Raw genomic sequence first — 6298 nt, forward strand, 5'->3', positions numbered from 1 at the left:
TACCACTGGTGCTGGTGTGGGAAGGGCTCAGATAGTGCCTACAACTGCTGCTGGTGCTCCTGGTGTAGGTGCTGCAATCTTGATTACCAGGTGATCGATTAAGTGACTTCTGGTTGGCAGTCCTTGGTTCGGCCTTGTTCCTGCTGAGCCAGGCAACGCTGTCCTAGTTCATGGTGATTCCTTTAACATTGACCTTGCAACACTCATCTTCTCCAGACTGACCCCTGCATCACTCCTTGTTAATGCGAACCCTTGCAAGATTGATGTTGTGACGTGCAAAAATGTTGCACGGTGCCTTCTACTATTACTGCTACTCTGCCTTCATCTGTAGAGATTAGGATCGTACCGTCGTGCTCAAGGGTCGTACCATTGTGCTCAGAGATCGTACCGTCGCTCTCAAGGATCGTACCATCGTGCCTCAGGGAGATGACAATGACCAGTCATTTTGTCGACAGTATTTCACGGTGCGAAGGCACCTGCTACTCCGTATCAGTCAAGAAAAGATTGCGAAACCTTTTATGTATTTTGATCTTGGATATTTCCATCTGTTGGTAAGGCCTTGATTCTCCACGTTACATAAGGCCATATGTAATGAGGTTTCCCGTTTTGTTTTATAGCGACCAAAAGTAGTCTCCATCGATATACTTCCATCGAGCAAGAGCCTCCAGCAAGGTACCTTTATATGGATGGGTAAATTCAAGCGTCCTATCCTAGCGTGTGGGACGCCGCAGGTGAGGGACTGTAAGGTGGAGCCTGACGACGTTGCCTGAGGAAGTCTCTGTAAGACAGTACTTGGAACTACTCCCAGCACCAGTGTCCGGTGGCTTTCTTGATGATGACGGCATGATTCACTAGACTGACTGCTCTGGTGGTCGGTGAAGGCGAGAACCACAGAGGTCTTGTGTCTCTCTTGGCTGCGATAACTAACTGCCCGGTCACCAGTAGCCCATACGACCAATTGCTGCCCTCCTACAAGTGGCCTTCCTGACGACGGGTCAAAAGGATAATTCCAGTGGCGTGGAGTATGGTTCACGTATTCCCATATCACACACACACACACACACACACACACACACACACACATAATATTGACTTTTTTTCAGATATTAACGATAAACCTCTTTAAGAAAAACAGTAGGACTAGTTTGTAGGCCCCTTGCACAGATACCAGAGATAGAGAGACTTCACAATCAGTTATCACAGACTTGTGATAAACACGACTCGATCATGATGTGCATCTTCGTGGGGAAATTCCCTTCCCGTAGTTCTGGGCGCGGACTGTGCCTAAATTTGCTTGACGGTGGCCTGATCCAATAAGTTGAGAATCGTAACGAAATCATATTTGATTTCTAACAACAGACGTGGCTCTGGTTAATTATGGTGAAGTTGTAGAGAAGTCTGGTTGTACAGGTGTTCGCCGACAAATTATCTTCAGGATAACTTTCAGCTTTGTGTTTATTCTTCGTCAGCATGAAAATCTTGAAAAAAATATCAGATTTTAGACAATGCGTACTGGGCAGGCTTCTACTCAAAATAAGGCCAAGGTTGTGGTGATGGTGAAATACCTAGGTTCTTGTTGTCCAAGAAAGTAGCACAAAGAATCTCAGAGACCAATATCCCAGCATGGTAAAGTGAATTGTGTAAATTTGCGTCAAGAAACTAAGAGATTTAAGCGTCAAAGTAAACGCCGGTATGAAGCGTATGTTGCTGAAAGTAGCGGAAGAAACCTCAAGGAGTTTCATAGTGAGAAGCAAAAGTCATTACAGTCATTTGTTCATTGATTACAGAAAACGGTGACTTGGTTCAAGACAACGAAGCCCATGGCCAAGTGTCTTGATTGATATTTTTGCCTCTGAACTTACAGCTGAAGACATATTCTGCCACATACTGACATAAAAGCGTTCGATAACATATTCTGCCACATAATGACATAAAAGCATTCGATAACATATTCTGCCACATACTGACATAAAAGCATTCGATAACATATTCTGCCACATAATGACATAAAAGCGTTCGATAACATATTCTGCCACATAATGACATAAAAGCATTCGATAAAGCTTCACGTCGAAGGCTGTCAACAAGAATAAAGTCACAAGGTATAGATAGGGTTGTCTTTTGCTGGTATAAGGGTATTGGTTTAGAAATCACAACAGACACGTGATTTTATGAATGCTGAAAAAAGGAACAATGGAAAAGGAAACACATGAGATCGTGAGCGCTTTCGTGTATTAACTGTCCTGTAATTGCTATATTTGTAACGTGCATTGGCCAGGACCCAACCTCGTCATCCTTGTTGTTGTTGTTGAGTACACTGCGGTATCGCCGTAGCTGGCATGCCCCAGCTGGCATGCCCCAGCTGCTGCTGTTGCCCCACCCTGGCTGGCGAAACAACCCCTTCCCCCATCCTCTCCCAGGCTTCCAATAATGTCAGCCTGAGTCACGTTAGGTCATTTTGCTGACATTTAACAGTGTCATGACTCTCCATACACAACCGTTCGTGACCCGTAGATCGAGCATTAGAAGTAGATGATTCGGGTTTATTAAAGGCAGCCTTCGCTTTTCGCACCGGCCCCAGCTGGCATCCCAACCCGACGTTTTCTTCGACGTTTGTTTACAAGTCGAACGTTTCGGGTGCACGTGGAATGTTGTCTGACCCTCTCTGGTGCGTTCCAAACCTTTCTCTCGACGGGTGAAACCGCCCTCCATCTGTGTGACCCTGAATAGAGGAAACTCCATCTTTGTAATACGCAAGATGGGGTCTCGTCTGGGCTGGCAAAATGCTGACCAACACACACACACACACACACACACACACACACACACACACACACACACACACACACACACACAGACAGACAAACACACACACAAAAGAAAGAAAAAAAATGGCTGGACCACAGCAGTAAAACCCTTTAAATTACCCAGCAGTTGCCGGCCGTTCTCCTGGCGCGCACGCTACACACACATCCACACGCAAAAAGTGCGGGAGTCAGGCGTCTGTGGCGCTGGTGACGAGAATCCCAAACTGTGTTGCTAGTAAGAGTGTGTGTTGGTGGTCGGCAAGGTGTGTGTGTGAGTGTGTTGCTGTTGTGTGGTTTTAGGTGGGTCTGTGGGTACTAGTGAGGGTGTACTAGTAGGTGGGTACTATTAATGGGTACTAGCAGTAGGTATACTGTCCGTGGGTACTGGCATGTGAGCACTAGTAAGTGGGTATTAGCAGATACTAGGGCCAGCCTGGTCATCTAGGCATCCTCCCGCTGACTAGATGTAACAAGGACATTACTGATGTCCATGCGAGTGATGATGGTGGTGGTAGATGATGGTGATGGTAGTGGTAGATGATGGTGATGGTAGTGGTAGATGATGGTGATGGTAGTGGTAGATGATGGTGATGGTAGTGGTAGATGATGGTGATGGTAGTGGTAGATGATGGTGATGGTAGTGGTAGATGATGGTGATGGGGAATCCTGGTGCCCTAGATAGCGTGGGGCTGCACCGTTAATAGTGCATTGATGGTGATGGTTGAGATGATGATGGTGTTGGTGGGATATAATGATAATATATGATGGTGATAATGATTGATTAATGGTGACGGTATCGGGGTTAATGGTAAGAGTGATAATGATGTTTTGTGATAGTGATTATCAACACAGTGAATATGTTGGGTTATGATGAGCGCGTTGATGGTGATCATGAGGTTGGAAGTTGACGATAGTGAAGATGGGAGGTACTGGGATTATGCTGGTGATGAGAAGGAGGATGTACGTGTATGGATTTAGACATAAATGATGACGTTGTTTAGTGTAATGATTGTGCTGGTGTTAATGGCGATGGTGATGATGCGCTGATGAAGACCATCCATGGAAATGACGAGGATGGCCCAGCCATGGAAATGACGAGGATGGCCCAGCCATGGAAATGACGAGGATGGCCCAGCCATGGAAATGACGAGGATGGCCCAGCCATGGAAATGACGAGGATGGCCCAGCCATGGAAATGATGAAGATGGGGCTGATGATACCAGTGGTGGAGACAGTTGTCGTGATGATACTAATAATGGTGTTCCAGGAAGGGATGTCTCCATTTTCCCGTACCACAGGATGATGTCGGAGTGTTTCCAATGTTGTAGTTAGCCACCAGAACAAGGTCTCATGGCTGCGGGCATTTCATGAATCGTTTTTACGCGAAGGGCCGTGTAGGGATTAGTGGTGGGTGTGGCGGCAGACGACCCGGTGTCGCCGTTTCTCCAGAAGGTGGAGAGTGGGGAGGAGGGCACGAAGGTCGGTGCATTCTCACAGGTCCTCTCAGGGAAGGCAATATGTGTTGGCTGAGGTGCTGATCCCATGACGTTTGTATGTCATTCACGTTCAGCACTTCAGTCAAGGGAGGCGGAACACTCCCATGGTCCCAGATATTGGAACGACAGGGGCCCGGAGAACTGGTGTGTGTGTGTGTGTGTGTGTGTGTGTGTGTGGGAAGGTCTACAACTTGTGGTATAAGCCACTCTTCATGCAGTACCATAAGGTCAGTTTCTTTAAGGTTCCCGCCACACTAGCTTGGCCCTTAAGTTGGCTCATGTTCTAGTGGCACTCTGGTTGAAGACGATTATGGCGCTAGAGGGTGAACGAGGATGGTTGAGCTGCGATGGTGTGTTTGTGGAGATGATCAAGGCGTTGTCGGCGGTGATGCGAGCAGAGAGCAGTCTCTTAGGTTCATGACGAGTATATTTGAGATGGTGATAAGGGGATTACAAAGTCTGTGTTGTATCTCTGTATTGGATCAATTTCCCATTTTTTTTTTTTTTATACTTCTGTCTCGTAAGATAGTTATATACGTTTTAAGATCTGTGCAACAGTTTTGTACACACATCTCTCTACAGTCAAAAATACAAGTGTCCCAATGGTAGATGACCTTTGTCCACCTGGCTGTCTACCTTGTACATGCTTGCACGTACTGAGAGTGAGTGTTGTACGGTGAATGAAGCAGTATCCGAACCCATCGGGTGGCCTTTCGCGTGTCAGCCTGGAGCATCATTACCGCTGGTCCTTCCGGTGGGTCATCAGACACGGCAAGGTCGATGGTCAGTTCCGCAGGTCTGGGTCTCCCGTGCGGCGAAGCCCTGTGACCCCCGCCCGGCCTGTGGTGGGTGCCAAGCCTCACGTCCTCAGCTCTTCTTGGGTAGGTGGGTGTACTTCCCTACCCTACACTCCGCTGTCTCTCTCTCTCTCTCTCTCTCTCTCTCTCTCTCTCTCTCTCTCTCTCTCTCTCTCTCTCTCTCTCTCTCTCTCTCTCTCTCTCTCTCTCTCTGGACGGTCAGACTTATGAAATAACGAACATCCACAACAAAAACCAACAGTAACCACAACAAGAGAAAGCGTAATTCACCGGACATGTTCAGAATGTTAGCCATTCATCGCAATACATTTCTCCGACCATTGAGGGACAGCATCATAGTGGCCTTTATATGCTGGTCATCAGTACAGTGGAAGTCATTAGTTATTGCAAACCTCAGGGAATTGCTGTACGTTTAGGATCTTGAGCTCAATTCTCTTACCACGCACCAGAAGAAATCCACTGAGTTTGAATATAGGATATTGATCACCATTCAGTTCACCCCAGTTCGACCGATCTATCCGTATGGTCAAAGTATCCAAGAGTTTGTGTAACTTTCTCCCGTGATGGGAAGGTGCCTCATCTTGCACGTTGGCTGTGTTCATGTGATCACTACGCTGTTGCAGCTGTGGTAGTTTGTGGTGTTCAACGTTACACTGGAAGTCTGACCTTTTGAATCCAGGCTAGCTGAGTATTTCCCTCTAAATGAAAGCTGTTCTGATATTTGCCAGCAGACGATTTATCTGCTTTCTCTGATGATAGGATAGAGAGATGTTTGTTTCTGTGTTGTTTCTAGGTTGTGGGTGTGTTGTGTAGGATGTTATAGTTCTGGCCAAAGTTTGAGTGCACCAGTGCACCAGCTTCGACGTCTTTTGTGTTTTCTAGGTGTGTGTTGCGTAGGATATGCATGCGGTAACCAGAGTAGACATGTGTTGCCTGGTGCTTGGATGTGTTGAGTGAGGTTAAACCCGTCTCTGCAGGTGCGGCTGGGCTACCAAGCACATGATGAAGCCGCTCCCAGTATCTTTAAGGTTGAGGAAGATGCTGAGTGAGGTGAAAGGGAGGGAGGAGGGTAAGTAGGAAGAGGAGAGGGTGGGTGTGAGGAGCGAGGAGGTCGGGAGGGGGAGGGGGAAGTTAACAGAAAAACCATAATAGGTCCCGCGGCGAGCAGACGGTATGA

The sequence above is a fragment of the Panulirus ornatus genome, chromosome 38, assembly GCF_036320965.1.
Source record: "Panulirus ornatus isolate Po-2019 chromosome 38, ASM3632096v1, whole genome shotgun sequence".
NCBI lineage: Eukaryota > Metazoa > Arthropoda > Malacostraca > Decapoda > Palinuridae > Panulirus > Panulirus ornatus.